We start from the raw sequence: 12,500 nt of genomic DNA, 5'->3' as shown, positions 1-12,500 counted from the left end.
CTCTCCAAACCTATTTGCCTTTGTACAAAACCTGTAAAAATACTTTTTTCTTTTTTCTTACCAACTCAAATCTCTGAAAAGTTTTTCCGGGGATGACTTCGAAATCGGATTAGGGCTCTGCCCATTTGACAGTTTTCCCTCTTTCATTTCATTTTTTTTCTCTCTTGCAAATCCGTTTATTCTTTTTTTTCTAAAAGAAACGAAGCAAATGTCACCTCTGTAAGAGCATTTAGAATCTAGGGAGGATTTGACACTATGTGGAAAACTACATGTGAATCTAATGCAAAATATAACTGGTACTTTTGTTATGGTTTGGGAGTGTTTACACCTCTGGGAAACTGGGATATTTATATAATATATATATATATATATATATATATATATATATATATATATATATATATATATATATATTATATATATATATGTGTGTGCACATATATGTATATATATATTATACACACACACACACACACACACACACACAACACACACATATTATATATTATATATATATATATATATATATAAATATATATATATATATATATATATATTTATATATATAATAATGATGTATATATATATTATACCACACACACATATATAATATATGTATATATATATTATACACACACATATATATATATGCTTAAAAAATCACAGAGGCAGCACGTGACTTCATGATATAAGCGAATACCACAGGAAAAATAATAGGCAGAAATTCGTACTGAGCGCTTTCGTCTTTTAATGAGACATTGTCCACAGTGTGTGTGTGTGTGTGTGTGTGTGTGTGTGTGTATATATATATATATATATATATATATATATATGATATATATATTATATATATATATCGTCCCCCGTACTTATATACCTATAATAATGTATATCTAATATAATATACGTCCGTACATACCCATTTCATCCTAAACAATTTAGGATCCTTTCTTCTCATTGTGATTCCCCTTCTTCTCCATGATAAGATCCTTAACATCGTTTAAAAAATATCCACAATTATATATATATTTCTATGTAAAAATATAAAACAAAGACTTTCGAACACTTGAACGGTGTTTCCTCATCAGTGTGACGTTAAAATGTAATGAAGAGGGTGGTTTCTATCCGAGAGCATCTAAAAAGGTGGGCGGGGCGAGAAAATAATAACAGCCCATCGTCGAAGTGCTGGTTCGTGTTTTACGTAATCCAAATCTCAACAGGCAGTTGCGCCAACCTCCTCGGTCTCCGAACCTGCGAAGTTGCTCCTGCTTGCACTGCATAGGTGCCATAGCCGGAAACATCCGCTGGGACGTCGGCTATCTGGAGAGAGAGGGGGAAGAGGAAGCAGAGCATCAGGGTTCACATGGTCAACGTCGGTTTTAAAATTAAATTCTTTTAAGTATTTTTGCCTGGCAATGAAACTGTTTATAAAAGGGTCTTCATTGGTAAACGACTTGTTATCCTCAAAAGATATTCCCATGTTTTATAGCGGCGCCTTCAACTAGTCTTCTCACGTGAGAATCGTCGCTTTTAAAAATAATTTGTGCACCATCCCAATTAATCCTGTGGTCTGAAATTAAAACTGTGAGCCACCAAAGCGCTGCCCTGTGCATGAAGATCATAGGCCCTTCTGTGTTCCTTAATCTTGACCTCTAATCCCCTACCACTTTCCCACCGTAGTAACAACCACTGCAATCCTGACAAGGAACCTTGTAAACACCGTTATTTCTCTTGGTACTGTTATTATTCTTTGTAAGAGCTTTTGCCAAAGTGTTTTTGTAAGTATAAACTATTTCTATGTCTTTTTTGGTGCTTATTTATATAATCACCTACTTTTGAGATTACATCGTGAAGGGCAATGATACACGTTTCTTGACTTTCATTTCCTTATTCTCTTGATCAATGTAAAACTTCTCTATAGCTCGGCTAATTGCGTCAGTAATAAAATGTTCTGGGTACTTTAAGGACCTAAACGGAATTGTGAATTTCTTAACAATCCTTAACATCATTTGGCCAAAGAATCTCCGCTTCAGGAGACTTCACTTTCCATTCCCTGGAACGACTTAACTTCCAAAAGAAACTTCATTTCTTTTTTATATTCTTTTTTATCAATCATTTCCGCAAAGTTTCTCATCTGTTCCACTCAAATATTGCCTCGTATTATGGTGCTCGAAGAAGTAGCCATCCCATATTTTACCTTCTGTTCTGTTATTCTTAGTTCGAAAAATTCTTGTTAAGTTTTTGCATTTTCTTTATTAATTTAGTTTCCATCTGTTCCACTCAAAGTCTGCCTCGTATTATGGTGCTCGATGAAGTAAGCATCCCATATTTTACCTTCTGTTTTATTCTTACTACTACTAAGTCTTTACTTTTCAAAATTTTAATTCCTCATCTGTTTCACTCAAAGTCTTGCTTCGTATTAAGGTACTCGAACAGCCATCCACCCGACGCTTAACCATTCCTCCCATCCCTTTTCTTCGCAGAATCCTTCTTCTTAAGCTTTCCTATTTCCTCTTTCATTTCCCTCTCCCTCGAAAGCCACAACACTCGAGATCATGTCTGGAAGCTCTTCAGTTGGAGGCTCCACCTCTTCAGGAGCTTTTGAAGGGGAGGACTTTTTCTCCTCGATTCTCAATCTGGTAAAAGTTTTTGCTGTTTTTTTTATATGTCAGTTTGACATTCCTTCTTTTTTCAATTTTTCTTCTTGTCAACATCAAGAAAGTTTTTATTATCTGTTTGACCTTTCTCCCCTTTTCCAAAATCATTTTGGCGTCTTTCTCCTCATTCTGAAAGTTTTTTATAGTATTCTTACTGGTCCATATTCTCTCCTGTTTTATATCCTCCTATGTCATGGGTTATACCCTCAGGGGTCCTGAATATAACCCTCTCCTCGTCCAAAAGGATATACATATTCATGTTCACTTAAGATCTCTTCAATAGTCCTCAGGGATGAAGGTGCTAGCCTACCCAGTATTATATCCCCTAATGCCATAGGGTTATGTCCCTCAACGCTCCTATATATATATAGCCACACATATATAGTATATATATATACGTATATAAATATACATATATAAATATACACACACACATATATATATATATATATATATATATATATATATATATATATATTATATATATATATATATATATATATATATATATATATATATTCGTGTAATAATGCAATACCATTGCCTGTATATCCACATCAAACAGAGAGAGAGAGAGAGAGAGAGAGAGAGAGAGAGAGAGAGAGAGAGAGAGAGAGAGAGAGAGAGAAAGCAACTGTTCCTGATGAGCTGTACACTAAAAACGTTCGTACAAGTGGGAGCATTATTAGACTTCCCAGAACGTTGGCAATAACAACAACTGGTAAAAGGAATTACAGACCATAACATAACTTGTTAGAAAGCATCAGACTTGGAACGCTCTTCCTGGCAATTGTTTGTCTTTGATGTGAATAAGTTTGTTTTGGCACTGAGGCTGTTGTTGTCTCCATAATGAAGATTATTATTATTAGGGTTATTATTATTATTATTATTATTATTATTATTATTATTATTATTATTATTATTATTATTATTATTCAAAAAGTTTAACATTTATATGGTCACTTTAGAATTGAGGCTGCTGTTGTCTTTTAATGAAGAATATCAAAAGTAGTTATTATTATTATCATTAAAAATAGTTATTATTATTATTATTATTATTATTATTATTATTATTATTATTATTATTATTATTATTATTATTATTATTATTAAAATAGTTATTATTATTACCATCCTAAAAACCATATATTCATATAGAATTGGATAGAATCTAGACCTAAGTACATCTACCATTCCTAGCCTTCTGAAAACCAATATTCATATAGAATTGGATAGAATCTAGACCTAAGTACAACTACCATTCCTAGCCTTCTGTCTTTTACACTAATATTAACCCATTATCCTGACTGCAATTTATTTTCATAATATTACTTGTGCAGACATTCCATTTTACATTCTCTCTATCAGAAACTTTCATACTATTTCATCAGACCATGCAAGTTTTCGTCACCATCACCGGTTAATACTTCATTGAAAACATGATATACTCCACTCTCCCTGAGAACATGTTCTTAACCATAATTTAAACTTGTATACATTTGCTATTTTGCTACATTCACTCTTCATTTCATTCATTTAAATCAAATGAAGTACTTCTTTATCTTAGCATAGGATATAAGATAACAATATATGAAAATGTCGTGTCTCAAATTGAAATTTATATACTATAGTAATTGCGATTTAAAAACCAATTATGGTGCTAGAAATGGAGCTTGGGAAACTGAACTGCAAAAACTAGTTTCTAAATATTTCATTTTAATTGTTTCTGCATAAAACCATATCAAAATATAATTCTTGCTTATAAAAGCTCTTGAATCATATTAAAATCTAATTCTTTCCTATAAAAGTACTTGAACCATATTAAAATATAATTCTTGCCAATAAAAGTACTTGAACCATATTAAAATTTAATTCTTGCTTATAAAAGTACTTTATTGCTAATAGGAATCTGCATCACCTGACAATAATTATATAACTTTTTTTTACAACAGGAAAGCTACTGCAGCACCCCCGGATGGGACAACTTCCGCCACAGCTACCAGGCTGTCCACGGGTGCATGTCCCTGGTCGTGTGCATCTTCGGATCTCTGGCCAACGTCATCAACATGATCGTCCTCACCAGAAGGTCTATGGTGTCTCCCACCAACGCCATCCTCACTGGCCTGGCCGTCACAGACCTCCTGGTCATGGTGGAATACATCCCCTACAAGATGCACCAATAAGTATGGCAGGGGAGGTCCTTGGAGTCCCAGTACTCCTGGGGCTGGGCAGCTTTCGTGCTATTCCAAGCCCACTTCGCTCAGGTCTTCCACACCATCTCAATCTGGCTCACGGTGACCCTGGCTGTGTGGTGGTACATCGCCATCGCCTTCCCCCAGAACAACACGACTTGGTGCTCCATGCAACGCTCTCAAATGGCCATCGTTGCTGCCTTCTTTTGATCAGTTATCTGCAACATTCCGAATTATCTCAACATCACCATCAGCGTCTTTAATCACCAGGGCCACGTGCTCTACATCATAGGCTTTAGTGAGCTGGCGAAGGCCCACAACAGCCTTATAAAGAGTATCAACTTCTGGGTTTAGCAGGTGCTGCTGAAGCTCCTGCCCTGCGCGGCTCTGACGGGGCTGTCCATGGCCTTGATTCAAGAGCTGCTCAGGGCTGGGGCGCTAGGAGGCTGCGCTCATGAAGAGAACCGCCTCCTCCGGCAGGGGCGGAGACGCGGAGAGCAGGTACCGAGTGACCAAAATGCTGCTGGCCATATTGTTCCTCTTTCTGGCCTCCGAGGTTCCCCAAGGGATCCTGGGGCTCCGGGTCACGGTCATTCCACACTCCGGCTTCTTGCCCTGCTACCAGAAGCTGGGGAAGATCATGGACATGCTGGTGCTATTCAACAGTGCTATAAACTTCCTCTTGTATTGTGCCATGAGCCAGCAATTCCGCGACACCTTTACGGAACTTTTCAAGCCCTGTTGCGGACCGCTGGCTTCTGCTCACGTACCGAGGTTCTTGCCAGGTGGAAGTCTCTGCAGCTTTCAGACCCTCACACAGAGAGCAACAACACATGCATTCACACAAATGTGGAAAGGATAGATGAGTTTATCGAATCTTGTGTGAAATTGACAGACAACAAGATATATATATATATATATATATATATATATATATATATATATATATATATATATATATATATATATATATATATATATATAAATTAGTTATTTTTGTTCAAAGGTTTATGTAGAGATACTAACTCAAATACATTTAGTGAAGTTATGATAAACAAAGTGTTGTCTCGCTAGTAGAATATGTATCAAAATTAGTTGAATGTTGCGTGTTTATTTGATAGGACACCATCGCCCAAGCCAAGTGTTTCTTTGCTTGTGTAGAACTAGTCAAGAAAAAATACTTAAAGAAAATAATGAAAGATTACACCCTATATTCAAAAGTATAAAAGTCATAAGTTTGAGAGATTTTATCAATTTATGTATATATTGTATGCCTATGTTAGTTATTCACCTGGTGACAAATCGTGAGTATCTCTCTCTCTCTCTCTCTCTCTCTCTCTCTCTCTCCTCTCTCCTCTCTCTCTCTCTCTCTCTCTCTCTCTTATATAGCAAGGTAAATGGATACTGTATATTTTCATTTATAAATTATATATAATTTTATTTATAATAGAATCAATTTATTATTCTCTCTTTATTCATGACGTTGAAACTTATTCTATTAGCTTTCATATTCCTTATCATAAAGGAAAGTTTCTATTGTCATTCTAAAGTGATTCTCTGTCATATCATTAATCTTGAAGTATGTCATAACATAATGGTTATTTCAGCTCTCTGGCCCTGTTAAAAATCAACATTTTTCTGTGATACTTTATTGAATTAAAATGCAATCAAGGTTGATACATATTACCCTTTTTTTATAAAGATCTCCTTTCCCGTTATTTTGTAATAGTATTTTCTGCCATTCCAAAGAGGAGTAACTGGTTGAAGTATATTGATCTAAATTTCAATGGTTTTTTCTTCAGAAATGATTTTATGGTCATGAAAACAGAAATAAGAACCTTCCTTTATATATTCATATTTAAACTGAATTCCTGAACTCTTCAATACTTTAGCAAGTGCATTGATAATACTGCTCAGTCAGCAGGAATATTTTCACTTTGATCTCTTTTAATATAATGCAAATAAAAATTTTTTTTAAATATAACGATTGAAGCCTTTCCCAAACACTTTTTTTTTTTTTAGGGGAAACCAATTTACATTTTAATTCATTAGCAACGTAATAGATTTGTATTCACCAAAAAAAAAATATATATATAAATACCACTTTCACCTTTTTCTGCCTTGCGATCATCTGTGTGGAAAATCAGATGGCACTTGATACTCCTACTGTATATAATACTTTATTTCGCAACAGGTAATTCATGAATGTTAGAAAATACCGCATCTTATCTCTTTTATCTTTTATTACGTGTCTGCATTAGCGAAATGTAAACTAGGCAACTGAGAGGGCTTTGGTGAAAGTGAGCTTTTCAAGGTGAAATGATGAATGTGATATTTGATAACCTGGTATCAAATGCATGTCTCGATATTGACGTTAGTTTGACAATTTCTTGTACATAAGATGTCTTTTCGTTTAAATATGATGTATATTACAGACAAACATAGTATTACGGGAAATGTCAACTTGCTTATTCATATTGTTAATGTACAGAACAAATATATATATGGCTACGGTGCATACGGTTTGCTGAAATGTAAAATTATGAATATAAGTCTCAACAGGTTATCTTGAAGGTTTGTGATAGAGTATATCATATATATGAAGGTTCATTATTTATATTGATACGATGTAATATCCTAAGTAGTTTTTCATTTGAATAAACCAACTATTCGCTGCAAGTGATCACAAGCAGGTATTCTGAGTGCTGTGGAAAAACTTGTCAAACGCAGAGTGTATAAAATATGGTTTTGATAGTGATACAAAATATACATAAACCGTTCATGTTTTGATAAACTGGTAAAACAGCTTTCCCAAAGTGATAAATATCCTAAAATAGGTGGAAAAAGGAATGGTCTAATGATGGTTAACCTTAATTTTTCCATTGATAAATAAAAAAAAAGTGTAAGGAAAAAAAAGTTATAAATGAAGTGAAGAAGTTTTTTTTTTTTTTTTTTTTTTTTTTTTACTTTTTTTGACGTGGGTTGCACGAGGACACACTTCAGGAGCCCGAAGTGACGTCCTCAACACTTCCCCAACTTCTTCACACTTCTAAGGACGATGACGAAATAAAACATTGTAAAAACCTGAAGTGTGTTCAGTATGGTTCCCCCCTCCCCAAATAGACGAGATGTCTCCTCGGATTCTGACGAGAGAGAGAATAGAAGGATGGATCTTTTGGTCACATGATGATGAACGTTTTTGTATGTGTAAAAACACGCATTTCCCTCAACATACTTGAAGTATGTATGTAGATAGTATACATATATACATACTTCGCCCATTCTTATCTCTCATTTGATTTTTGAATTGATCTCAACTGACTATATATCCATACGTAATCAAACTTTATTATTTCTTATAGTTTATTCTGCATTGAAAATATCGACTCTCTCTCTCTCTCTCTCTCTCTCTCTCTCTCTCTCTCTCTCTCTCTCTGTATATATATATATATATATATATATATATATATATATATATATATATATATATATATATATATATATTATATATATTAGTATATATATATGTGTATATATGTATATGTATCTATATATATATATATATATAATATATATATATATATATATATATATATATATATATATATTCATATATATATATATATATACTATATATATATATATATATATATATCTTTTTATATATATATATATATATATATATATATATATATATATATATATATATATATATCTGTGTGTGTGTATGTGTGTGTGTAAATAAATTCCTTCTGTTAAAACAGGATACGTCTCAAGTATAAAAGACCATTAAAACACTGGTGTAAAGCTAAAGGCTACATTTTCGGTGGACTAACTACCACCCTTATCAAGTAGTAGTATATATATATATACTATATAATATATATATATATATATATATATATATCTTATAATATATACACACACACAAAAGGAATCCATCTATGTCGTAGAGTCATGATTAAAAGATAACATGTATTTATAATCGAATCCCATCAATGTCTTCAAGTCATCAGGAAAAGATAAGATCCTGACAGTACCGCGAATGATTAAAGGTCAAATTGAGGAATATTCACGAGAGAAAAACAAAGAATAGAAACAGGATTATTTAAAACTGTCAGCAATACCTTTCATTGTCAATTCCTCAGTCGTTTCCCAGATGGTACAGAGACAGCAAATCAATGACTCCATTTTTGAAGAGGGATCTGACAGAACTTTAAAAGAGACTCTTATCTATAGAGCCTCTCTCTCTCTCTCTCTCTGTTCTCGCCCTGTCTCTCTTCTCTCTCTCTCTCTCTCTCTCTCTCTCTCTAGTTCGTATTAAAAGTCAATCAACTATTTCAAGTCTACCGTAACACTGAGTATAGGGAACAATACCTTAAAGGAACTCTTGTATAGAAAGTGATTTTCTCTCTCTCTCTCTCTCATTCCATCTCCTCTCTCAGTTCTCTCTCTCTCTCTCTCTCTCTCTCTGAGAGTACCCAGTTTTATAACAAAAAATCATTCACTTCCTATCTACCTCAACAGTGAGTAAGATGGGCAGTTTCCTTAAAGGATATCGCCCGCTCTCTCTCTCTCTCTCTCTCTCTCTCTCTCTTTTCTGAGTTCTTATCTCTGACGGCCTGAGGTGGTCAGTCAGCGCGACAGACAGGATCGTGTCCAAAAAGTGGACATCGATACTGGAAATATTTTTGGCAGAAAGAGACAATTGATATCAAGACTAGTCACAGTTAATGGCTAATTGATATAGACCCATTATCACATGAAATACGGTGTAATAATAATAATAATAATAATAATAATAATAATAATAATAATACATAAAAATGTACATAAAAGTCATTAGCATGAATTACGAACGCTGGAAAATGCTCTGAATTTTCACGCGTCAAGGAGGAATTGGTTTTAAATTTCCAGGAGGATCGGTTATAATAGGAATCGTTTTATCATTCATCTCCATCACTATCCTGGAAAGGTTTGCCCTTCAATTCCTTCCCACCATGATTCCCAGGAATTTTCGCCCTTCATTCCCACCATAGTTCCTAGCACCTTCTTCCCTTCATTCCCACCATAATCCCTAGGCAATTTTGCCCTTCATTCCCACCATATTTCCTAGGAACCTTTGCCTTTCATTCCCACCATAATTCCTGGAAACGTTGCCCTTCATTCCCACCATAAATCCCAGAAACCTTTGCCCTTCATTCCCACCATAATTCCTAGAAATGTTTACCCTTCATTCCCACCATAATTCCTAGGAATGTTTGCCCTTCATTCCCGCCATAATTCCTAGGAATTTTTGCCTTTCATTCCCCACCATAATTCCTGGAAACGTTGCCCGTTCATTCCCCCGCCACCATAAATCCCAGAAACCTTTTGCCCCCTTCTTTCCCACCATAATTCTAGAAATGTTTTTTTCCCCTTACCCTTCATTCCCACCATAATTCCTAGGAATGTTTTGCCCCTTCATTCCCGCCATAATTCCTAAGAATTTTTGCCCTTCATTCCCGCTAAAATTCCTAGGATCTTTTGCCTTTCATTCCCACCATGATTCCTAGGAATTTGTGCCCTTCATTCCCACCATAATTCCCAAAGAAAACCTTGCCCTTCAATTCCCACCATAATTCCCTTAGGGATTTTTTTTTGCCGTTTCATTCCCCCACCATAATTCCTAGAAACGTTGCCCTTCATTCCCATCATAATTCCTAGAAACGTTTGCCATTCAATTCCCACCATAATTCCTAGAAGCTTTTGCCCTTCATTCCCACCATAATTCCTAGAAACGTTTGCCCTTCATTCCCACTATAATTCCTAGGAACGTTTGCCCTTCATTCCCACTATAATTCCTAGGAACGTTTGCCCTTCATTCCCACCATAATTCCTAGTAACGTTTACCCTTCAATTCCCACCATCCTTCCTGGGAACGTTTATCCTCAATTTCCTCCATTAAATCCCCAAGACAACTGCTGAAACTATTCTTTTGTGTCTTACTTACGGAACAATTCCCCCTCACTTAGAATTCCACCAACTAACCATCACATTGTTCTTAAAAAAATTCACTCGCCCAACACTCCCTGGGTACCTCGCCGAGCGAGTTAAGACGCGAGGTCACTCACTCGTCATCATAATTCCAGCGACCCCTGTGCGGAGGGTCAGTAATCGAATTCGGAATGACTCCTCGCATCCAATTACGAAGCTGGACCTCCTGACGTCGTCGATTCCAAACCCCATCTACGAATTAGCACGACTGACTCTAATATGGATTGGTGGGACTCTCTCTCTCTCTCTCTCTCTCTCTCTCTCTCTCTCTCTCTCTAGTAAATTCTTGGAATCTCTCTCTCTCTCTCTCTCTCCCTCTCCACGTATGTATCTGGATAATGAAACTGTTTCTATAAGTCTTCTTGTTAAACCCCTTTTCTCTCTCTCTCTCTCTCTCTCTCTCTCTCTCTTAGTATTTGAGTAATGAAATTTTTCTCTCTTTCTCTCCATAAGTACTTGAATAATGGAACTGTTTCTATAAGTCATCTTATTAACCTCTCTCTCTCTCTCTCTCTCTCTCTCTCTCTCTCTCGTTTCAATAACGCCATTCCATAACAATAATGACTAAATCTTGGGCAGAGAAGACGAACAATAAACGACAATGATGAAGATATCTGACTTATATTCCACGTTCACTTATTTATGAAAGGGTCTCATAGAGAATTGCCCAGCATTATATTTTAATTCTGATTGGTTAAACAATGTAGGTATCATCACATTTAACCACCCTCCCCCCAACCCCCACAACTAGCACGTCGTTACACCGGTCCCTATAATAGTGGATGTGAATAAACGGAAAGATGAAACGAATGCGATAAAGAGAATTTAAATGCAGAGGTAAGTAAGCGAAATAGAACTTTCGTAAACAGCAATTTGCAATAGAGTTTTCAATTTTTTTTCAATTATTTTAAATCAACTATTTCGTATCATAATAAATCGTATAGATTTTGAGATTTGATTCTCCTAAAATAATATTCTGTTAAGAGAAGTTAATGGTGGTAATTATGCTGTCAAAAGTATTCACGTTCTATTGACAAAGAAAGGCAAAATCCAGAAAAGGGAAGTGAAACAATGAAGTGACCAATGCGAGGCCTTTCGACTTCTAGAGGCCTCGCAGCGGTTTCCTTGGTGGATTTTGCCTTTATCTATATATTCATCGTGTTCCAAATTATCGTGATACAGTTATTCAATTTCTATTGATTGACTGATTTTTCAGTGGCAAAATGGAGGAAGTTTGGCATTCAGTGAATTCTGAAGTATACTGGAAGCTATTTTCCCAAAGTGAATTTTACCGGTTTGGCATAAAGCTAAAAGCTACAGGTTTCTAACTTTTGAAAATAAGGGGAATAAGATATTAGGGTCGTGAGCGCTTAAAAGCAATTTAATAATTATTACAGCAATTTTTTATTTTTTAGATAATGTATATAAATGTTATACGGCTCCATCTACAAATACATCGTTTTAGTTTTTTGAAAAACTATTGTGCTGCCTTTGTCTATTTCCACCCTCAGACCTTAACAAACACTGAGGTTAGAGGGCTGCAAATTGATATGCTGATCATCCACCCTCCAATCATCAAACATACCAAATTGCAGCCCTCTAGCCTCAGTGGCCT

General features: G+C 35.2%; 1 pseudogene; it reads left to right on the top strand.

Annotated features, from left to right (window-relative positions):
• Nucleotides 1-12,500, top strand: part of LOC135225094 (uncharacterized) — a 76,610-nt pseudogene that overhangs the window by 39,128 nt on the left and 24,982 nt on the right.

The sequence above is a fragment of the Macrobrachium nipponense genome, chromosome 12 (assembly GCF_015104395.2).
Source record: "Macrobrachium nipponense isolate FS-2020 chromosome 12, ASM1510439v2, whole genome shotgun sequence".
Taxonomy (NCBI): Eukaryota; Metazoa; Arthropoda; class Malacostraca; order Decapoda; family Palaemonidae; genus Macrobrachium; species Macrobrachium nipponense.
The sequence above is the reverse complement of the archived record's forward strand: the minus strand, read 5'-3'. Positions and strand labels throughout refer to the sequence as shown.